Source organism: Littorina saxatilis, linkage group LG1, assembly GCF_037325665.1.
Source record: "Littorina saxatilis isolate snail1 linkage group LG1, US_GU_Lsax_2.0, whole genome shotgun sequence".
In the NCBI taxonomy this organism is placed as follows: Eukaryota; Metazoa; Mollusca; class Gastropoda; order Littorinimorpha; family Littorinidae; genus Littorina; species Littorina saxatilis.
Genome location: NC_090245.1, coordinates 45,815,687 through 45,840,509, shown reverse-complemented (window position 1 = coordinate 45,840,509; position 24,823 = coordinate 45,815,687). Strand labels below are relative to the sequence as shown.

Below are 24,823 nucleotides of genomic sequence, written 5' to 3'. Positions count from 1 at the left end.
TTAGGCTTAGCCTAATCTTCCAACCTGTCCTTGGAACATATACAGAGAATAATTGTAAACGAAAGCAAAGACTGCGCACATACACACACACACATCCACACCCACGTATACACACACACATGCACACATAAACTCACACACACACACACACACACACACATGCACACACACACATGCACACACACATACACACACACACACACACACATATACACACACACATGCTCGCGCGCGCGAGCGTGCGCTCGCATATCTACACACAAGCACATGCTATCATTTCATACCTAAAATGAACAGTATCTAATCAAAGTATTAAACTAGTAAAACATCAAAATAATGGTCGAGTATAAACATAAAAAACAAACACTTAAGAGCATTGATACATTATCCGAGTACACAATGGAAACTAGACATCAGGGGCAGTTTATAGTGTGCTCAAATATGTGTGCAACTGCCTTTTAAAGGCCTTTAATGATGCGGATCGTTTGATTTCTATTGGCAAAGAATTCCACAGAGATGATCCTGAAAAAGCTAAGCTGGATTTATAAAGATCTATACGAGGAATTGGAGGAAGTAAATTTTGAGACCCATACCTCTTTGTAACATGTGTAAAATAGGATTGCACATAACTGGGCACATCACCATGAACTACTTTATACATAAAGACAGCCTTATTGTATGCAAGGTGGGTTTTTAGGGGAAGGAAATTAAGGATGTTTAACTTCATTTCTGTAGACATGTGCGATTCATACAGGATAAGTTTTGCAGCACGACGGTACAAAGAATTGAGTTTTAATAAGTGAACATCGCTGCAGCCATCCCACAATGTCGAAGCAAAATTAATATGAGGCATTATATGAGCATGAACGAACATTTTTAATGTTTCAGACTTCGCATAATGTTTGAGTTTTGACAACAAATACAAATTCCTTGATAACACTTTGCAGAGGTTGCTTATGTGTGTTTGCCATTTCATTTCTTCATCAACAGTTACACCAAGTATGCGGTGTTCTTTAACTTGCTGTATTTGAGTTGTACCTAAGGTCAGTTGTAATTTAAGAGGACTTAGCTGATGCTTTTGTCTTGTGGTAATAACAATGCTTTTAGTTTTTTCTGGGTGCAGTATCATGGCATTTGATGTGCACCATTTCGCAACTTCGTCCAAAGTGTTCTTCAGGGAAGAATTTACTGATTCCAACGAGGTGTTACTGGTATGGATAGACGAATCGTCTGCAAAAAACTCGCATTTGACTTTATCATCCGATACATGTAAAGGCAAATCATTAACGTAAATACAAAAGAGAATAGGTCCTAATATAGACCCTTGAGGGACGCCATGTCTTACTAGTGCAGTAGACGAATTCTGGCCTTGTAGAGTGACATACTGTGTCCGGTCAGCAAGATACGATTTAAAGAAGTCACAGACCGAATCGTTTCTCAAATAATAGTGTAATTTTTTCAGCAATATGGAATGATCGACTAAGTCAAATGCTTTCTTAAAGTCCAAAAACAATGCTCCTGTAACTTCAGACTTGTTCATTGCTGACAGCCAAGCTTCGCAGAGAGACGTAAGAGCTGTGTGGCAAGAATGCTTGGACCGAAAACCGGATTGAAACTGATGGAACAAATGTTGTTCTTCCATGTAAGCAAGAAGATGCTTGTGCACATGCCTTTCTAATGGTTTTGACAAAACAGGCAGTAAAGAAATGGGTCTAAAATTACTTGGGTCTGAGAGATCTTTACATTTGGGAAGGGGTATGACTTTGGCGCTTTTCAATTTAGACGGAAAAAAGTTCTGCTCAATACTAAGGTTATATACAAACGTGAGCGAATCCACAATATACGGTAGAGAAAGCTTCAATAACTTCACGGGTATTTTATCAGGACCCATGGACTTTTTATTCTCCAGGTTTTCAATAAATGTTCCGACCTCATGAACTGCAATCGGAGGAATGATAAACGCTTCATTGTTTATTCTGTTCCGCTGACAGAATTCGTCCAATTTTTCAAAACAGTCATCTCTATCCCGAGAATTTGTTTCTGCCACAGAAGCCTTCAATTTATCCGCTAAAGATATAAAATGATTATTAAATTCTTCCGCAGATAGTTTTGTTAGATTAGCAGTTGACCTTTTCCTAGATTTATCAAGGATTTCATTTACTGCCCGCCAAATTGTTGCAGTATCTTTCTTATCGGAAATTAATTTATCAAAGTAACCAGTTTTGGATTGTCTCACACGGTTTAACACCTCATTCCTCTGCTGTTTATATTCGTCTGTCATCTTATTTTCCTTGAAATAATCTCTCAGAGCCATCGCCTCTATAATATCTGATGTTAACCAAGGCGGAAGTCTGGCATGTTTTACTCTATGCTGACGCAGGGGCACGTGTTTATCTATAATTGTGCTTAAAATGCTATACAATTGATCAAAAGCATCCTCTGCAAGACTGAAATCAAAAACGCTCTGAAATGGAGCTTCACTAAGATCACGAAAAAATGCAGACTCATCAAAATGTCTAAAACTTCTGTATTCTATGGTCGTGTGGCCTTTTGGTCCTGATTTAGGCAAGCGCATAGAGACCGAACAAAAAATAGGCATATGATCGCTAATACTGGAATTGGACACATACACATTAGAAACAATCTTCTTATTATCAGTATATTATATGTGATCAATAAGAGTTGCAGTTGTGTCTGTTATTCTTGTTGGGTTCAGAACCAGTTGATGAAGACCTAATAAAGTTGTTGTTGAATTCCATACTGTTTGAGGCTTATTCAGATTAATATTAAAATCTCCAAGCAATACAATATCTTTATTGCGTGATTTGACTTTATCCATCATCTGAATGAAATATTCTGACCAAATCGACGTTTCGGCAGGGTTACGATATATATAACCTATGAGCAGAGGCGAGGATTTACAGTTTTTTACTTCGATCCAAACGCACTCAATATTGTCGTCCTCTAAATCAGTTCTTCGTGTTGCAAATTCAGAAATTGATTCATGAATATAGACTGCAATGCCTGTCTGATTCTTCCTTGCGCTGTCGCGTCGCAAAACAGAGTATTGGGGAATGTAAATCAAGTTATCGGCAATTCTCGAGTCGAGCCGTGTTTCGCTCATCCCAAAAACATGAACTGGCTTTGAGCTTTGGTTTAGCAGCACGCATATATCAGGCACTTTGTTAACGAGATGATAGACATTAAGATGTCCAACCTGGAGAGTGTGTTTTGACACGTTTAAATTCATAATATAATAAACAAAATTATTAACAACAACCAAAAATCTGAGAGATGAAATCAATAAACAAACACGGAGAAAAATTAATGCACAAAGAGTAAAAAGTGAAGCAAACAAGTTACGACTTCAGTAACTGGCTAACTTAAGGGAAAAGTCAAGTGAGAAGTAATAAATCAGGATTTAAAAAAATTCTGCGAAATGTTATAAGCGTTCGATGCACAGCAATTATAAATGTTCCTGCTAGCACTGCACTCATACACATACAGAATATGATAAAATAAAATTGAACAGTTCGAACAGGGATGAACGATGCGCTGCATTAAATCCCCACAACGCCAACACGATTTCACTTTCTTTAAGCAGAGGCATTCATAGTCTCTCCGCAAACGGGTCTGAATCGTAGATTAACACACACAAAGAAGAAACACACGCGTGTTTGGATGCAGATGTTTTCACACTGTTAAAGCAGCAGAATACTTAGGGGGTCGTGGACAAAATTAACACAATGTCTGGAGGTGTTGAACGACATAGTTAATAGTTATGAAATCGCATGTGCGAAATCACACTCGTTTAGGTACACTTATTAGTGTACTTTCAGTTACATGAGTTTAGACACACTCACTCACACATACGCACATACACTCACGCCCTACGTACATGCTTGAATTAGCCTTTTGAAATTACTTAGTAGGATGCTTGGTGTATCCCGGGGGGCCACTGCCCATAGAAGGACGGCTGGGCGTGTGGGTGCATAAAGGGGCTGAGTTGATATTGCCTGAAGGCGTTCATCCAAGGGGGGTAATACATTGTGGGATATTGATGTTCCCCACGTGGAGACAAGGGGAGACTGGGATGGCTGACGTGCTGTTGAGTAAATGGTTGGTTGACCGGTGGCGGTAGTAGTGGTGGCTGTTTCTGCCACAGTTGCTGCTGCTGTTGTTGCGGCTGTTGCTGCTGCTGCCGATGTTGCTCGTGCGGCGGCTGTTGTTGCTGCTGTTGCTGCCGCTGTTGCTGGTGCGGCGGCTGTTGCTGTTGTGGCAGCTGCTGCTGCTGTTGATGAGGTGTCCATTGCTGTTGTTGGTGAGGTGACTGTTGCTGCTGCTTCTCTTGCAGTGGTTGGTGTGATTTGGGCGGAGGCGCTCCGCCTCGAACGACGTCTGCAAACGAAGCTCTGCCTAGTCGCTTCTCAAAAACGATGGCTTTGATGTCCTTTACGAGTAGAGACAGGCCCCTTGCAGAGTAGTGGACCTTGTCTTGCAATATGTCTGGGTCAGTTTGACCGTCACTGTCAAGGCGCCAGATATCCGACAGTGCCAAGAACTGCACCTTTACACCATCACATAGCGACGCGAGCTCAGTGTTAACTTGCAGAATCTGCCGTGTAACTTTGCGCTGAGCCTGTGGAGGGATGGCTGCGACAAAGATGACCGCATTAGGGAAGCGTAGCGATATTTCAGATAATAGCGTCTTATAGTTTCTTTGAAGTTCCCTCGTGTTTTGTATGTCGTCATTCGTGCCGACATGCAGAACAATCTTCCTAACGTCAGGAAAAGTGTTGCTGCTGGCAATGACGGTAGTAAGTTGAGGGGTGGTAATCCCACTTAAGGTTCTCACCTCCGTTTGTCCTGACCGATCAAGCCGTCTCCTGGACACGCGTCTAAGGTTGGAATCTCCAATAAGCAGACACGTGCAGGAGGTTGGGAGGCGGAGAGCTGTCTTCCTCTGAGTGTCTGTCGTCTCGGTTGATTTGGTAGTCCGCGGGCGGACCATGGAGGACGGGGATGACTGACTGCTACAAGCTTGGGGCTCAGGCTCGGTAATGAGTGCCGTGTCAGTTGAGTGATGGGCGTAGCGGCCGTAGTTCGTGGTCACGCTAATTGGCTGAGCATGAGCGACTTTGCCTTGAGGTGACTGTTGCAGGGGTGGGGCTTCGGGAGACGGTGAGCGCTGGACAGTCTTGTTCCGAGGCTCTTTCTGCAGGTCTTTCACCTTGCTCTCTAGAGCCTGACAGCGCTTTTTTAAGCCCTCATTGTCTCTGGAAAGAGCTGTGAGTCGCTCGCTTAAGTCCTTCACCTCTCTGTCACGCCCACCCTCATTTGCCTTAATCTTTCTGTCCGTTTGGACCTTGAGATCTCTTAGTTCAGAGGCTAATTTATCAACCATGGCACGGAGCATGTCATGTACACAAGTGTCTGTACTATCGGTGGAAGCGTCATCGTCACCATCAATGTCAGAAGTAGCGGCATGTTTGTTGTCGATGCTGGGGGTGCTGTTGTTAGCAGCAGCGACAGGGCTGTGGTCGCTCGAGACGATGATGTCTCCGCCACCTTCAGTAGCAGCGGCGACAGTGCTGTGGTCGCTCGAGACGATGATGTCACCGCCACCTTCAGTAGCAGCGGCGACAGTGCTGTGGTCGCTCGAGACGATGATGTCACCGCCACCTTCAGTAGCAGCGGCGACAGTGCTGTGGTCGCTCGAGACGATGATGTCGCCGCCACCTTCAGTAGCAGCAGCGACAGTGCTATGGTCGCTCGAGACGATGATGTCACCGCCACCTTCAGTAGCAGCGGCGACAGTGCTGTGGTCGCTCGAGACGATGATGTCACCGCCACCTTCAGTAGCAGCGGCGACAGCGTTGTCGTCCCTCGAGACGATGATGTCACTGCCACCTTCAGAAACAGCAGCGACAGTGCTGTGGTCGCTCGAGACGATGATGTCACTGCCACCTTCAGTAACAGCAGCGACAGTGCTGTCGTCGCTCGAGACGCTGATGCCACCGCCACCTTCAGTAGCAGCAGCGACAGTGCTGTCGTCGCTTGAGACGCTGATGTTTGAGTCGTCGCCACCTTCCGTAACAGCTGCAACAGTGCTGTCGTCGCTCGAGACGATGTTGTCACTGCCTTCAGTTGCAGCTGCAATAGTGCTGTCGTCGCTTGAGACGATGTTGTCACTGCCTTCAGTTGCAGCTGCAACAGTGCTGTCGTCGCTTGAGACGCTGATGTCCGAGTCATCGCCACCTTCAGTAGCAGCAGCGATAGCGCTGGAAGAATTGCCAGCAGTAGGGGGCGTGTCCAGAGGTACGGTGCTGTACACGGCGTGTGACGCACTGCCAGACATGTTGTCTAGGTCCATCAGCCCGTGTACCACTCCCTGTAAGCGTTGAAAATCATCTCTCACCCAGTCCTGGCACAGCTTGCCTTGGACCAAAAACATGTTGGTCTTAGGATAGAAATGCATGGTCAGCAGTTTCTGGCTCGCATGGTGCAGACGAACAGTGGTTTGGTCCAGCTGCGCTGGGGTGGGGGTGATGACGATAGATGATGCTGAGTAGTCATCTTCACAGTCAATAATTTCAACATGTCCGCTCTTGCGTTTGTAATCTGTCCATTTTGTGGAGTAACCTCGGGAAGGCAAGTCAATCACGTATCTGTATCGGATGACTGCCCTCCACGTCGGGAAGCAACAGGGTTTACATGTGAAAGTTACCTCATTGTGATCCTTTTTGTGTTCAATAAATTCCAAAGATCTCTGTAGTTTTGAGCGAGTAATTATAGACATGTTTTTAGTTGTATTTTGTCACGAACGACCCCATCCGAATTTGACATCATTACATTATATGAAATCAAGCCAAGTGTATGTAACTTGTTATACTCGTTATAATCTCCATGATGGCCTTTACCCGGAATAGCACACACTGTGTCCACACAGCCAGCACAAAAGTTACAGATGGCAACAATTAGTGTTCAGTCAACCATGACTAAGCAGGCTAGACAGCGAGGCTGGTAACCGGATACAAGTCTGAAGTACAGTCACAGACACTGTCTGGCGCCCACTTCCTTCATGCTGGAGCCGCGTGATGCTAGCACAGCTTGAACAATGTCCAGTGCGCGAATACACACATAAACAGAACAAAGAAAGATGCTGGTATCTCCACAGAAAAATAAATTCACAAGTTCATCTTTCACAAGAAGAACATACACACCGTTATATCCATGCACATCAATTTTGGGAACTTGAAGCACAGTTGAACTAGGTAAATTCCATCAAATTCCCGCAGCTCTCGCAGACACGTCCGCACGTGTCAGAGAGAGAGAGAGAGGAGAGAGACAGAGAGAGACACAGAGAGAGAGAGAGACAGAGAGAGACAGAGAGAGACACAGAGAGAGAGAGAGACAGAGAGAGAGAGAGAGACTAAGAAAGAGAGAGAGACTAAGAAAGAGAGAGAGAGAGAGAGAGACTAAGAAAGAGAGAGAGAGAGAGACTAAGAAAGAGAGAGAGAGAGACTAAAAAAGAGAGAGAGAGACTAAGAAAGAGAGAGAGAGAGACTAAGAAAGAGAGAGAGAGAGACTAAGAAAGAGAGAGAGACTAAGAAAGAGAGAGAGAGAGACTAAGAAAGAGAGAGAGAGAGAGACTAAGAAAGAGAGAGAGAGAGAGACTAAGAAAGAGAGAGAGAGAGAGACTAAGAAAGAGAGACAGAGAGAGAGACTAAGAGAGAGAGACAGAGAGAGAGACTAAGAGAGAGAGACAGAGAGAGAGAGACAGAGAGAGAGACAGAGAGAGAGAGAGACAGAGACAGACAGTCAGATAGACAGACAGTCAGATAGACAGACAGACAGACAGAGCTACTGACAACAGACATACAGACAGAGAGATACGGACAGACAGACAGAGAGACAGACAGTCTCTTGGAGACAAACAGGCAGACAGACACTGTTCCGCCGCTTTGGTAATTATGGGTGTAGCAGAACCCGCGCCGTCGGCAGAGGGATAGTTACAATCATTACTACTCTTTAAAAGTATGGGTTTGTGTGAACCCGCGCCATCGGTAGTGTTTATGTAAATTATCATAATCAATTAATTTTGATGTTTTGTCATGTACACACTAAAAATTTGCAGACAGAGAGCTAATTAGGTGTGTGAGAGATACTTAAAATTTCAAAACGATACCTTTAATGGTTCCAGAGTTACAATGATTTTAGTGTGTCTCTGGGTACAGGTGAACCCAGGAAGCACGGCAAAGGTTAAATAAAACAAATGAGGTTAAAGGATTATTAAAACTTGAAACGTGTGTGTGTGTGTGTGTGTGTGTGTGTGTGTGTGTGTGTGTGTGTGTGTGTGTGTGTGTGTGTGTGCATGCGTGCGTGCCTACGTGTGTGTGTGTTTGTGTGTTTAAATAGATTACATTTTTTACTTTTAGTCAAGTTTTGACTAAATGTTTTTACATGGAGGGGGGAATCGAGACGAGGGTCGTGGTGTGTGTGTGTATGTATGTATGTGTGTGTGTGTGTGTGTGTGTGTGTGTGTCTGTGTGTCTGTGTGACTGTGTGTGTGTGTAGAGCGATTCCGAGTAAACTTCTGGACCGATCTTTTTGAAATTTTTCGTGAGAGTTCCTGGGTATGATATCCCCAGACTTTTTTTTCTTCAGTTTTTCGATAAATGTCTTTGATGACGTCATATCCGGCTTTTTGTAAAAGTTGAGGCGGCACTGTCACACCCTCATTTTTGGTTTAAACAGTTTTATTCAGTTGCATAAATACAAAGCCGTAATTGAAAATTGTAATTAAGGGAGCACAACAAGATAAACTTATAAATGTGCTCTTAGAAACAAACGAGTAATGTGGCGGACAATATTGTAAATGCATGATATTTAAACAAATGAAAACAAAAACAACAACAACGATAACTATAGCAACAGTGGTACGGAAATCTCACACACACACAACGCACACTCACACACACACACGTGCACACACACACAAAAACACACACACACACACACACACACACACACACACACACATAGAGACACACACATAGAGACACAGAGGACAATCAGATACAGGGAGAGAGAGAGAGAGAGAGAGAGAGAGAGAGAGAGAGAGAGAGAGAGAGAGAGAGAGAGAGAGAGAGAGAGAGATATTGCATCCACTATAGATCAATTCAATGCTCTAGTAACAAAATGACTAAACATATGGTGTTAACAAAAACGTTTGCTGTCTAATATAAATTTCTGAATCTGATAAAACAGCGCTGTGTTTTCAGCCAAGGACTTGTCACTATTACCGTACATAGCACACAAAACAGTAATATTATTATTATCTGGTAGAGTATCAATAGTGGTTGCTCTAACATTCGTGTACAATGGACAGTCAAATAAAAAGTGTTCACAATTTTCAACATGAAAACCACACCTGCAGAAAACATCATTTGTCAAATGTCTTTTAAACATATCTGCATTTAAATCGCTTATCTCTAATCTTAATTTACAATGAATGATTTCTGCTTTTCGAACTTTAGAGTAGACATACGGGGGAATTAGAGGGTCATCTCTGGACAAAAATCTTTTAAAACAACCAATTGAATTCGTTTGTTTTATATGATCAGGTAATTCATTCCATAAAGATGTTGCAGAAGGAAAAAAGGAATGCTTATATAATTCAGTTCTACATCGAAACATTTGCCTATCATATGGTTTGCGTCGGTGGTACGGATTTACTGCTGAAATGAGAGATGGTAAGTAATCAAGTAAGTACACTGGCGCTAGACCATTAACTAATTTAAAATAAACGATCAATTTATGTTTTCTGCGCCGTTCTTGCAGTGTTGTAAAACCTGACTCATTGTAAAGTTTTTGATGGCTTGTTCCACGAACAGCTCCGATAATAGTTCTAATGGCATCTAGGTGCATTTTTTCAAGTTCAACTGCCAACATTGCATTGCAATTATCCCATATTACATCTGCATAGTCAAAATGAGGAAGAATAAAAGCCTTATACATCATTTCTAGTGCCTTGCGACTGAGCCGATATTTATAGGAACGCAAACATGCAACTAAAATACGAGCTTTAACAACTATAGAGTGTACATGATGATTCCATTTACAGTCATTTTGCAGATACACGCCCAAATGTTTATGAACAGTGGTTTCAATTAATATCTCTTCGCCAAATTTTAGCGGCAATGTTTCCGGTTGTCTTCTAGAAGAGACAGTCAATAATTCAGTTTTGGACTGATTAAAATTAACTTTCCAATTTTTTGCCCATTGCATTATCTGTTGTGCATCAGAATTCAAAATTTCAGTGCGTTCAAGTGTATTATCGAGGGACACGTACATACTCGTGTCGTCGGCAAATAATTTAATTATTGATTTAATATCAACAACAATGTCATTAATATAAACAAGAAACAGAAGTGGCCCCAAGACTGACCCTTGAGGGACACCAGAATGAACACAGCGGTAATTTGACATGCAACCTTTTATAACTACAGCTTGAGTTCTATCAGACAAATAATCTTTAATCCATTCTAATAACATATCTCTTATACCTATTGCGTATAATTTATAAATCAGACCACGATGCCATACTCTATCGAACGCTTTGGAAATATCAAAAAATATTGCTTGTGATGTACATTGCTTGTCCAAAGATTGACACAAATCGTCATATATACCAAGAAGTTGAAAGACAGTTGAGTCACCTGGAATAAAGCCTGACTGAGATACTGTCAATAAATTATGATCTGTCAAATACGTAAACATATGAGTTTGAATACATTTTTCCATTACTTTACCGATACAGCTTAATAAGGATATTGGGCGATAATTTGTGCATAGTGACTTCTCGCCTTTCTTGTAAACTGGGGTAACATGTGCCACTTTCCAAGCCTTTGGAAATTTACCTTCGGCTAATGATCTACTAAACAGTTTTGAAAGTGGATCAGAGACAACGTCTACGGCTGCTTTAAGAATCTTGTTATGAACAAGATCGGGACCAACTGCCTTGTTTTGGTCAAGGGATTTAATAATTCCAGAAACCATGTCAGTAGTAATAATAAGTGGAGGAGCGGATCCTGGGTGCTCTGACAGGGTTGGAAAAGGATCATCTTCATCATCAACACAAGATTGGTTAACAAAAAATGTATTAAATACTTCTGCTTTCTCCTCATCAGAATAACAAATAATTCCGTTATTGTCAATTGGTGGAATTTCTGACTGTGATAGGCCTTTCTTGGTCATGAATTTATTTACTAACTTCCACCAATCTTTGTTACCAAAATGTATTTGCGAATTTATTCTATCATCCAATTCAATATCATATTCTTCTTTTCTTTTACGAATTTTGTCTACTAAAATGTTTCGAATGCGTCTGAATAACGCCCAACACCACATAGAATCTAAACGTTTAGCTAAACTGTGTATTATTTGTTTTTTCCTTATCAACTTTTTAATTCCCTCGGTTATCCATGGGGCATCTCGTTCATTTATCACAACTGTTTTTACAGGCATACAGTGCTTGGCAGTAGTCATTAGTATATCCGTAAATGATTCGACTGCTGCATCCAGTGGTTCTAAGTTAACAACCTCAGGCCAATCTAGATTTAGCAAATCATCAACAAATTTCCCAATATTGAGTTTTGAATAATTATAAATGGTGCGCTTGAATGAACGTTTTAAATTAACTGTTTTCTTTATTTTAACATACGGGCAAGAATGGTCACTGCAAACTGGAGGGAAAATATCAACTGCATCTATCATGTCTGGACATGGGGTTAATATCAAGTCAATAAGAGTGGATGAATGTTCTGTAATTCGTGTTGGTTCTGTCACGATTTGAAACAAACTATTAACATTTAATAATCGTTGAAGGTGAGGCGGAGGGTTGTTCATACAATCAGCATTAAAATCGCCAAGTATTATCAATTTCTGTGGTGTCCTTGATGCTGACTGAATTGATTCATCAATCAAGTCCCAGTAATTTACATTAGCATCTGGTGGTCTATAAAAAGTACCAACCAGAAGGGTCTCCTGGTCGATTTTGGTTTCCACCCATACCGCCTCTAGAGAAGGTATGCTCAAATCGTATCTGGGTTTGCATATCAAATCACTCTTCACATACACCGCCACACCCCCATGAGCATCACCAGGCCTATCGCATCTTATTGGTGGATGAAAACCATTCAGATTAATATCTTCATTATCAACATCTGTGGACAACCACGTTTCTGATACAGTAATAATATCGAAACGTCCTAATTCGGCCTGCAAATGAAATATTTTGTTCTTAAGGCTTCGCACATTAATATGAACAATAGATATGCCTTGTTCTCTATCAAGAACTGGTCCGGGGTTTGGTTCCACATCCCCACAAAGCAGCAACAAACACAAACATATGAAACAGAAAAGCATGTTCACAAACATCAATGTACTGACGAGGACATTAGAAATGTTCGTCTTATTTTTCAAACCGTTATTACAACATCGACTTCGACGACTCAAATGGTGTGAAAAACTGGCATCGTTAAATATCAAGAACAATAAGAGGGCTAGCGACAAGCCTCTTGACCCGTACAACAAAAGAACTAGACATGAATTAACATTTCTGATATTCATAAAATAAAGTTTATGCGTCGATAGTTTGACTGCGACACCGGAGTAGGGCCGATCTTTATGCAATTTGACATGAGAGTTCCTGGGTATGATATCCCCGGACGTTTTTTTCTTTTTTCCGATAAATACCTTTGATGACGTCATATCCGGCTTTTTGTAAAAGTTGAGGCGGCACTGTCACACCCTCATTTTTCAATAAAATTGATTGAAATTTTGGCCAAACAATCTTCGACGAAGGCCAGACTTTAGTATTGCATTTCAGCTTGGAGGCTTAAAAATTAATTAATGACTTTGGTCATTAAAAATCTGAAAATTGTAATTAAATTTTTTTTATAAAACGATCCAAAATTACGTTTATCGTATTCTTCATCATTTTCTGATTCCAAAAACATATAAATATGTTATATTCGGATTAAAAACAAGCTCTGAAAATTAAAAATATAAAAATTATGATTAAAATTAAATTTCCGAAATCGATTTAAAAACAATTTCATCTTATTCCTTGTCCGTTCCTGATTCCAAAAACATATAGATATGATATGTTTGGATTAAAAACACGTTCAGAGAGTTAAAAAGAATAGAGATACAGAAAAGCGTGCTATCCTCCTCAGCGCAACCGCTACCGTGCTTTTCTGGATTGTTAATTTCACTACCTTTGCCACGAGCGGTGGACAGACGATGTACGGTCTTGCGGAAAAAATGCAATGCGTTCAGTTTCATTCTGTCTCTTTCAAAATGAACAGCAAAATTGGCAGTATTTCGCTTTTTATATCTAAATATTTCAAACAATGTGTGTCAATTTCAAAACTAAAACTCTCGTTTTAGGTCGCGTTTTGCACCTTTGATGGTGTGAAAGAAGAACAAGAAGACTCGTTTGGCGAAAATACAACATTTAGTCAAGTAGCTGTCGAACTCACAGAATGAAACTGAACGCAATGCAACGCAGCAAGACCGTATACTCGTAGCATCGTCAGTCCACCGCTCATGGCAAAGGCAGTGAAATTGACAAGAAGAGCGGGGTAGTAGTTGCGCTGAGAAGGATAGCACGCTTTTCTGTACCTCTCTTCGTTTTTACATTCTGAGCGTGTTTTCAATCCAAACATATCATATCTATATGTTTTTGGAATCAGGAACTGACAAGGAATAAGATGAAAGTGTTTTTAAATTGATTTCGAAAATTTAATTTTGATCATAATTTTTATATTTTTAATTTTCAGAGCTTGTTTTTAATCCAAATATAACATATTTATATGTTTTTGGAATCAGAAAATGATGGAGAATAAGATGAACGTAAATTTGGATCGTTTTATAAAAAATTTTTTTTTTTTACAATTTTCAGATTTTTAATGACCAAAGTCATTAATTAATTTTTAAGCCACCAAGCTGAAATGCAATACCGAAGTCCGGGCTTCGTCGGAGATTACTTGACCAAAATTTCAACCAATTTGGTTGAAAAATGAGAGCGTGACAGTGCCGCCTCAACTTTCACGAAAAGCCGGATATGACGTCATCAAAGACATTTATCAAAAGAATGAAAAAAACGTCTGAGGATATCATACCCAGGAACTCTCATGTCAAATTTCATAAAGATCGGTCCAGTAGTTTAGTCTGAATCGCTCTACACACACACACACACACACAGACAGACAGACACACACACATACACCACGACCCTCGTCTCGATTCCCCCCTCTATGTTAAAACATTTAGTCAAAACTTGACTAAATGTAAAAAGAACAGAAAAAGGACAAAAAAAGGAAGAAAAGAACAGAAAAAAGGGATAACGACAAAGAAATGAGTATAAAAGAAAAGAAATGAGTTCAAAATAAAATAAAATATTTCAGGCACACACGGGCCAAAATGGGCAGAGAAAAAACAACTCACAAGAATTACTGTGATTGTCCGAACAAAATAATCGATAGTCGTAGCCAATGTTTAAGACACTGGAACGGTTTTTATCGGATAATTATTATATGTTCCCTGTCTTTCACACAACGCCTTCAAAGAAAGACTTGCACGTAGTGAATGGACACCGAACAAAACAGCTCCACAGAAAGTGGGGTAGAAAAACGTCGAAAGCACTCCGTGTAATTGCAGACATTAATGACATTTTCATCATGACGCAGGACATGTTATTCTTCTGTTCAAAACGGATGTCTTGTAATGCAACGTCGGTCTCACGAACAAAAGGTCAGTGTGGGTGATTTAAATACACAGCAATTACTTTAATGGAAGGTACAGGATACATGGCTAAAAGGGGGCAACGCTGCAAAAAGTGTAATTGAACGTTGACAAGGTAAGCCAGAAAGACTTCATTATAAGATACTTTCCAGGGCTCCCCATAGTGCGCGTCCTTGCGTCCTCAGTATACGCACTAAAAGCCGAAAACACGTACTAGAAATATATGGAGGGGGTCCCGGGACGCACTAAACTTTAAAAGAGCGGGTCCTGGAAAGCACTGAATTTCCTTTATCGTGCGAACCGTAGATACTGTTCAGACTGCAATTGTCAGCTATTGTACTCAGCACACTATCAATCAATATGAGGCTTATATCGCGCGTATTCCGTGGGTACAGTTCTAAGCGCAGGGATTTATTAAATTTTTTAATTTTTATTCAATTTATATCGCGCACATATTCAAGGCGCAGGGATTTATTTATGCCGTGTGAGATGGAATTTTTTTTACACAATACATCACGCATTCACATCGGCCAGCAAATCGCAGCCATTTCGGCGCATATCCTACTTTTCACGGCCTATTATTCCAAGTCACACGGGTATTTTGGTGGACATTTTTATCTATGCCTATACAATTTTGCCAGGAAAGACCCTTTTGTCAATCGTGGGATCTTTAACGTGCACACCCCAATGTAGTGTACACGAAGGGACCTCGGTTTTTCGTCTCATCCGAAAGACTAGCACTTGAACCCACCACCTAGGTTAGGAAAGGGGGGGAGAAAATTGCTAACGCCCTGACCCAGGGTCGAACTCGCAACCTCTCGCTTCCGAGCGCAAGTGCGTTACCACTCGGCCACCCAGTCCACTATGCGTGACCACGATGTTTTATAAGTACACCGGAAAGTTTGGGCTTTTGGACCCTTGGAACCCTCTAAAATTCTGCAGCGGGGGTCCATGGACCCTCTAAAAATTGAAAGTGGAGGTCCCGGGACCTTCGAGGAGGGGCGTCCACGGGGAGCCCTGCTTTCTACAACTTTCAGCAAACCGCCTGAAGAAAAACAAGTCGCGTAAGGCGAAATTACTACATTTAGTCAAGCTGTGGAACTCACAGAATGAAACTGAACGTAGTCCGCCGCTAGTGCAAAAGGCAGTGAAAGTGACGAGCCTGTTTGGCGCGGTAGCGATTGCGCTGTGCTTTACTGTACCTCTCTTCGTTTTAACTTTCTGAGCGTATTTTTAATCCAAACATATCATATCTAGATGTTTTTGGAACCAGGAACCAACAAGGAATAAGATGAATTTGTTTTTAAATCGATTTCGGAAATTTAATTTTGATCATAATTTGTATATTTTTAATTTTCAGAGCTTGTTTTTAATCCAAATATAACATATGTATATGTTTTTGGAATCAGAAAATGACGAAGAATAAGATGAAATTGTTTTTGGATCGTTTAATAAAAAAATAATTTTAATTAGAAGTTTCCAATTTTTAATGACCAAACTCACTCATTAGTTTTTAAGCCACCAAGCTGAAATGCAATACCAAACCCCGGCCTTCGTCGAAGATTGCTTTGCCAAAATTTTAAACAATTTAATTGAAAAATGAGGGTGTGACAGTGCCGCCTCAACTTTTACAAAAAGCCGGATATGACGTCATCAAAGGTATTTATCGGAAAAAAGAAAAAAACGTCCGGGGATATCATACCCAGGAACTCTCATGTCAAATTTCATAAAGATCGGCCAAGTAGTTTAGTCTGAATCGCTCTACACACACACACACACACACACACACACACACACACACACACACCACGACCCTCGTCTCGATTCCCCCTCTACGTTAAAACATTTAGTCAAAACTTGACTAACATTTAGTCAAAACTTGACTAAATGTAAAAATGACTAAATGTAAAAAGGAGCAGGAGAAAGCAACTCATGTGTTTTAAAAATGTTTGTTTTTTTAACGAACTTTACATTTCATTGTGCGTTTTTGAAAAGTCATTGGCAACATCTCTTCGCAAGCTTTTAATTACGCATGTCGGAAACATAGAAGCTGAGAGCACACGCTTTTTAGAAAATGAAGGGTTACCCCGTATTAGTCATAAATACAGTTACGTATAACGTCGTACATGGCCAGGCAAATGTTCGGATTTCTGGTAGATTTATTTTTGAAAGTGAATATCTTTAAATGTGAATTACCTGACGAACACACAAAGTACTGCGGACACACGCACTTACTCCCTTCCCCCTACCCCGCCCCCCCACACACACACACACACTTCCGCCCACACACAGCTCGCTAATAACGATGCATCGACAGAATAAAATAATCCAGAAAGGTTAAACCACAACGTTCTAAGTAAAAAATAATACTGTCGGAAATGTCAAGCCATATTACATTAGTCTAATTACTCTGATGTTCTTGCGAAATTCAAAGCCAACATGTTTCTACTACTAAAGAGATGGCCAATACTGGTGTTACAATCTCCAAATTCAAATTGAATTCCAGAACCCAAGAAGTTTCGTCTGCTAGACGTATGTATACCCGCCAGCACTGAAAGAAATATGACGATGAACTGAATCGGAGCTCTGACGCACAACCAAGGGTTTTCGCTGCCAGAAGGCCGTTCTCTTATGCAGAGTACTTATTCACATTTATGTAATTGATTCGCATAATTACAGAGCATTATCGAGTATATTGTTGCAAGATCGTCTGAAGTACAGCACATAAAATGTCTCTTGCCGTCAGATCGGCCAAAAATTGTTTTAAAGTGGTGTCTTTGGTAGCCTCTGTTTAAAATCACTCACGTTGATTTGACAATAACTCGAACAACTATATCCCGTTATAACAAAGAATTTCTCACGTTTCGGTGGGATGAAATTAAAGGGCCTCTTGCCGTTGAAAATTACAGACAAAGCTTCAAAGAAATTACAGCAGAAGTTGGCACAGATATGAACCACAGTTTTCCAGCACCATTTAACGTGTTTTATAAAGGCCAAGACACTTTTCTCCAATTAATGTCAATTTTTTTTATTATTTATAACTGTTCACGAAACTTCAAAGGCATATTAAATCGCAAAAAAAATTGTCCTGTGCTCTTTTTAAGGCTTAATTGTCATCTTCTTTTGTTAGGTGTAAGAGGTAAAACAAGTCGCGTGAAGCGATATAAAAACATTTCGTCAAGCTGTCAGCATCAAAGTAACAGATTAACACCAAAAATCAGTCATCGCCGAAACTACGAGGCTCTTTAAGATAGTCTCGACTAACCACACCAAAAGACCCAGACGGGTCACGCTCGTCTCCGCGGAGCGTGCGAACGCAGTACTTACCTATTTTCTGTAATTCTGAGCACATTTTTAGAGTAAACATATCATATGTATATATTTTTGAATTCAGGAGAAATTGAGGAATACGATGCAATCATTTTTAAATCTGTCAGTAAAAATTCGATTACTGACCACTTTAATGAGCTAACAAACTAGATATTTTTTTACGCTGCCGAGCTGAAAATCAATCCCAAAGTCCGGACTTTGTCGGAGATTGCTTGACCAGAATTTCGATCAATTTGATTGAAAAATGAGTTCGTGGCAATGCGGCCTCAACTTTCACAAAAAACGGATATGACGTCATCAAAGACATATATCGAAAAAAAGAAAAACAGTCAGGGGAGATTATACCCAGGAACTCTCATGTGAAGTTTCACGAAGATCGGTCGAGCAGTTTTCTCGGAATCGATGTATACACACACACAAACATACATACATACACACACACACATACACCACCACCCTCGTGTCGATTCCCCTTCTATGTTAAAACATTTAGTGAAAACTTAATGTAAAAAAGACTCAGCCTTTTCGTTCTTTCTTTATTTGGTGTTTAACGTCGTTTTCAACCACGAAGGTTATATCGCGACGGGGAAAGGGGGGAGATTGGATAGAGCCACTTGTCAATTGTTTCTTGTTCACAAAAGCACTAATCAAACATTTGCTCCAGGGGCTTGCAACGTAGTACAATGTATTACCTTACTGGGAGAATACAAGTTTCCAGTACAAAGGACTTAACATTTCTTACATACTGCTTGACTAAAATCTTTACAAAAATTGACTATATTCTATACAAGAAATACTTAACAAGGGTAAAAAGAGAAACAGAATCCGTTAGTCGCCTCTTACGACATGCTGGGGAGCATCGGGTAAATTCTTCCTCCTAACCCGCGGGGGGTGCCTTTCCGTTCAGTTCACACATTTTGACTGAACTCGCTTCAGCTTTGAGAGAAAGGGAGAGAATACAAACATGCGATATATACAAGAAAAAAATAATTTTAACTGAGTTGAGGCTATAATTATAGCCTCTTTGCCATGGAAGGGGTCGGGGGGGGGAATACCATTTTTTTCTCCAAAAATATGAGAAAAACAGAGAGAGAGGGGGGAAGAGAGAGAGAGAGAGAGAGAGAGAGAGAGAGAGAGAGAGAGAGAGAGAGAGAGAGAGAGAGAGAGAGAGAGACTCAGACTCAGAACTTTATTACAAAAGGATAAAGGTTTTAGGCAAAGCCTATTCTTCCAACCTGTCCTTTATACAACACATAAAGACAGACGGACATAACAAATAAAAATTCAATCATATAAGATACAGAAATACATTGTATGGATTGCAACACAATGTGCATTTAAGGAATTATATACGGAGAACTCAAAAATTACAAAATTACATTGACATAGTTAAACCTTTCATTTTGAGAATTAAGTTGCTCAAATCAGCTACACATCCGTTAACACTAGTACAAAATGTTCAACAAAATAACAATCGAACAAGACATTTCATTCACGAATGATGTGTGAACGTGACTGTCTCTTAAAACATTTTCACTGAAGTTGCATTTCTTATCTGTTGGGGGAAGGAGTTCCAGAGAAAAGCTCCCGAGAAGGCTAAGCTCGATTTGTAGAGGTCTATGCGAGGTATAGGAGGGATGATTTTTTGGGACCCATATCTTTTTGTGGCATGTTTGAAATGTGATTGCAAATATTTAGGACAGTCGTCATTTAGAATTGTATATTTCACGGTAGAGACGAAGATCTGGTAGAAACGTCGTTTCTACCGGTAGAGACGAGGATTGTCGTTTCTACCGGTAGAAACGACGATCCTCGTTTCGATCCTCGTTTCTACCGGTAGAAACGACGTTTCTACCAGTAGAGACGACGATCGGAGTTTCTACCGGTAGAAACGACGATCGGAATAAAACGTTTGTGTGTGTGTGTGTGCAATGTAGGTGATTTTGTCAATTATGAACACAGTTCTATCTTACCGGAATGAACTCATTTTTAACGTTGTTTACAGAGCACGTGCATTTGTGGGAAATGTATTGAGAATGTCAGCAAATATTGTTCACCCACTAGCTACTACAACTGCCTTCACTGACCAGACGAAGACAGCAATCACAACTTTTTTTTCCTTCAGAGTGAACACAATTCGTGAAATATCTCTGTTAGTTTGACTTCCGAAAACAGTATTCCACAGACCTTCAACATTCTTATAGCCAGCTATTTTGCTATTTGCTAAAGATTGTTGACAATGGAACAAAAAGAAGAGTTCTACAAATTGTTAAGGCTTCACATTGATAGCCTTGATTCAACAAAAAGAGACTCGTTTACGATAACACAAGACAAGTACACACAGGCTATATCAGCCTTGCCGTTGGATAAGGGCGAGAAGTGTTGGAATGGCGCTGGGTTTAAGTCTTGGTGTCTGAGGCACTTCAAACTGCAGAGAATCGGTGGCCAAATCATATTGCATTGCAAAAAAGCAAGTGTGCCCGTAGTGTGCAACGAAGACCCAATGTAACACCGCTAAATGCAAGTGCAAGCGAGCAGCAGTAGGCTACCCTGCTCTACAAAATGTCACCCTAAATCCACCCGATCGTGTCTGAACAAAGACAATCACTCTGGTGGGTGAGTGTACCCCTCTTCTGACAATTCTTCTAGTGCACTAAATGCAGTTCCAAACTGTCTAGTGATGAGCAAGCCTTTTGGTTTAAGCGTGTTTATTCAAATTCTCATACACACGTTTCAAACAATAACAACATTAAGAACGTTAACAAGCAGATTGCTTATGGACACGTTCTTGAAATTATAATCAATACACATTCAGATAGCAAAACATGGCGAACAAGTGATAGCTTCAACACTTATCTTGATAATCTTTAATTATATTTTATACAAATAGGGTAAAGAGAGAGACAGGGAGAGAGAGAGAGAGAGAGAGAGAGAGAGAGAGAGAGAGAGAGAGAGAGAGAGAGAGAGAGAGAGAGAGAGAGAGAGAGGGAGAGGGAGAGGGAGAGAGAGAATGCCTGGCTACATCAATTGCACAGTTAATATAATATCAGCCGAAGCGATTAGTTAACATAACATAGTCTTGTACAACAGAGAATATTTTCGTGTTCAAAGATATAGTTAAATCAGTATTTCCAAACAAGAGTGTTTTCCAGTTTTTATTCAATAGTCTGCCAACACACGTTCTAGCAAGCCTTTTATGGGGGGGGGGGGGGGGAGAGAGGGAGGGAGAGAGTTCCCGTGTGTATTATTTTTGCTATGAGTTGACTTTTACCAGCTGTTTTAAAGACCTGTGAGGGCCCCAAAGGGTTTAAAATCGTGATCGTGATTGGCGTTTTTTGACCTTTCTGTGACCGTGATTGCCGAAATTTCCATTTCTGTGATCGTGATGGGACTTTGCCCGTGATCCGTGATGACAAAAAAATCAAGTCTCGTGATCGTGATCGTCATTTGTTTTCGTGATCGTGATGGGCATTATTGCAAAGCATTTTATTTTCAACGTACATTTTTCACAGCTGTATCACTCTATGATCCTCTATTCGTCAAGGAGCCAATCCCGATTGAAGGGAAGCAACAACACATTCAGAAATATGATTTTGACAGCGATTGCTTCCCTTTAAGAGAACCAATCACACAATAAAAGAGATCAAATCAGAAGGCAAATTGCAAAAGTCTGCCAAACTTCATCCAATGGAAGGGCTTCGTGCAAAAGTTTTGAGTGCATTCAGTCAATTCGAATTCGAAGATCAAAAATGGCGTGCAGCGGTACTGTCATCGAACTTCTGTTATATTTTGTGGATTCAAGCCAGACCAAAGCAGGCGGCGAGAATGCCTTCCTTGGTGGAAAGGTCAGGCTACGGGTCGGTCTTTCCGAAGACGAAATATCAAGGTATGTTGATCTATGTTGCTCTATGACTGTTCTGAATGTAGGCAAAGATCTTGAAATTTGTTCAAGATCTTTGAGTTTGAGTGGGATCATTGACATTGTCGACATTGCCACGTCCGGCTGTCACTCGCTCAGTGTGACCTCGCCTGGCTCTAGATCGAGTCTGCGTGTAGCCAAAACCGAAACTAGAAATGTGTTTTTCATCCCAGCAACGTGGACACGCTTGGCATAGATTCTAATTGTCGCTTCTTTGCATTGAGCTTGGATTTATTTTAGCGCCTGTAAACTTTAATATCAACAATGGGTTAAATTCAGAAACAATGGCGGGGAGACGTGCCAGTTTGGGTCACTTGATCCTCATGTCAAAGACGATCAAAGTCATGTTCGTTGGGGATTTTGTCAGGCATGCTACTTTTCCAGTAATTGACGGAAATCCGATAAAGCCGTTTTCAAAATCCGGTAAAGTCAAATTTATTCCGGTGAAGTTGAACAATTTCTGCAAAAACGATCCATGTGAATATCGCGCAACGCGACCGGGCGCCGGTCTCAATGAAGCCAGCGCACAGTAGTGTTGTTTTCACCAGTTTGGAGGTGTGTTGAATGGTGGTGGGGGGAGGCTAAAATGGGATTTTTAACAAGATCACAACACTATTACAGCCCTGAAAATGATGCCCAGAATGCACCAGATTGCATAGATTTTAACCGGTTTTTGAAAAAAAATTCCGGGCGGGCATGCCCCCGGACCCCCCTAGTTGGCTCGCCTGCTTCGCAGGCTCAGGCTTGTGGCTTCGCCACTGGCACTGCGCGCTTCCTTCAGGTAAAACCATTTTTGGCCTGTAGCATTCCTGTTTGTTTTTCAAGGCCATGAAACCAGGCGATGGTGTACCTCAAATTGTATGGCAAAATTGAAAATAAAGAACCCATCACACATACATGTACTTTAATTTCAATCCACCCAATAGTTTTTGAGAAAATGGGTTTACAAGATTTAGCTCTGGAAATGTGAAATTGTGCAAGTATATATTCATGTGTGTGAGTGAGGGTGTGGGAGTTGAATGTGTATGAGTGGAGAGAGAGAGAGAGAGAGAGAGAGAGAGAGAGAGAGAGAGAGAGAGAGAGAGAGAGAGAGAGAGAGAGAGAGAGAGAGAGAGAGAGAGAGAGAGAGAGAGAGAGAGAGAGAGAGAGAGAGAGAGAGAGAGAGAGAGAGAGAGAGAGAGAGAGAGAGAGAGAGAGAGAGAGAAACAATGAAAACAACATTCTTGTTACTGATTACAAATCATATGTATTTCTATGTGTGTATGAAAGGGATTAAAAAAAATAATAATAAAAAGTGCAACAGTTCTCACTTTGTGTTGAATAAACAATAGATCCAGAGGAGCGAATTACTGTGTGGTTGTGTTTACTTTGACACGTGCTTTCTGTACATGCAACTTTTACCGTGACCGTGATTTGCCACTGGTGTTCGTGATCGTGAAAACAAAAATCAAGGTAACTGTGATCGTGAAAGCTAAAATTTCCCTTCCCGTGATCGTGATGATACCCCCCCTTTGGGGCCCTCACTTGTGTATTATTTGTGCTATGTGAGGTGACTTTTACCAGCTGTTTTAAGGACTCTTGTGTATTAGTTGTGCTATGTGAGGTGACTTTTACCAGCGGTTTTAATGACAAGATCAAAGTTTCTCTCGCTTTCAACTCGCAACCATCTGTTTTAAAAACTCTTGTGTATTATTTCTTCGTTTCTACCGGTAGAAACTCCGATCGTCGTCTCTACTGGTATAAACGTCGTTTCGACTGGTAGAAACGTCTTCGTCTCTACCGTGACATATACATGAACACAGCCTTGTTTAACGCATACCTGTCAAGTCCTACGCATTCTGCGTAATTCTTGCGGTTTTTCGGTGTTTTTTGGGTCCTACGTCGTATACCTCAAACCATACGCATTTTCAGCATTTAAAAAAAAAAAATTTGTTTTGTTTTGTTTTGTTTTTTTGTTGCTAGCATGGACTGCCGTTCATTCATTTCTGAGGAGGAGCTTGCACCAGCCACACAACAGAAGTTCTGGCATGATGTGCGCCAGTTCTACGTGGCCTGTGTGAGGAAAATGTTGAATAAATTTCCATTTGGCAGTGAAACCCTGCAACACCTTCAAGTGCTGGATCACAGTCTGGGAGCTGACACACTGACTGCCTTCTTACAGGTCAAAATTAACTCTGATGCATGCTGCCATGATTTTAAGATGACTGGCAGCATGATTGACAAAGCAAAGATTTGCACAGATGAATACAACAAAGAACACAAGTGACAAGTGACAAGTGACAAAAAAAATGAACGAACAAGAGTGCAGTGTAAATGTATTACATGTAGTGGTAAATAAAGAGCAGTTTGTGTAGAAAGGAATTTATGTGTTTTACTTTTAGTTTGCGAAAAACAATCTGATTGAATTTGTGCGTTTAACCACATCCTGATCCACGCATTAACTATGGTTTTTGATCCCCAACTATGGTTTCTTATGCCATTTACTATGGTCAGAGGCCAAAAGTACTTGACAGGTATGTAACGTCAACTGATCTTTCAAGGGGAGGAAATTCAGGAGCTTTAGTTTATCATCCGTGGACCTATTCAAATCATGCAGAATAAGTTTTGCAGCTCGGCGATACAGGGAATTGAGTCTTTTTAAGTGAACTCACTGCAGTTGTCCCAAAGTGTCTCTCGAGAGAGAGCTTTCTTTAAATCATTTGCAACCGAAGATAATCTACTCTGCTGTACACTCTCTCCCGATCTGACCATCGCTTCTGTTGA

At 40.8% G+C, this 24,823-nt stretch overlaps 1 long non-coding RNA gene across 1 annotated transcript; it reads left to right on the top strand.

Annotated features, from left to right (window-relative positions):
- The first annotated feature begins 14,752 nt into the window (after positions 1–14,752).
- LOC138971120 (uncharacterized) lies at positions 14,753–24,417 on the top strand. Its single transcript, XR_011457172.1, has 2 exons — positions 14,753–14,820; positions 24,023–24,417. It is a non-coding gene; the product is annotated as an uncharacterized lncRNA (long non-coding RNA).
- Positions 24,418–24,823: the final 406 nt, after the last annotated feature.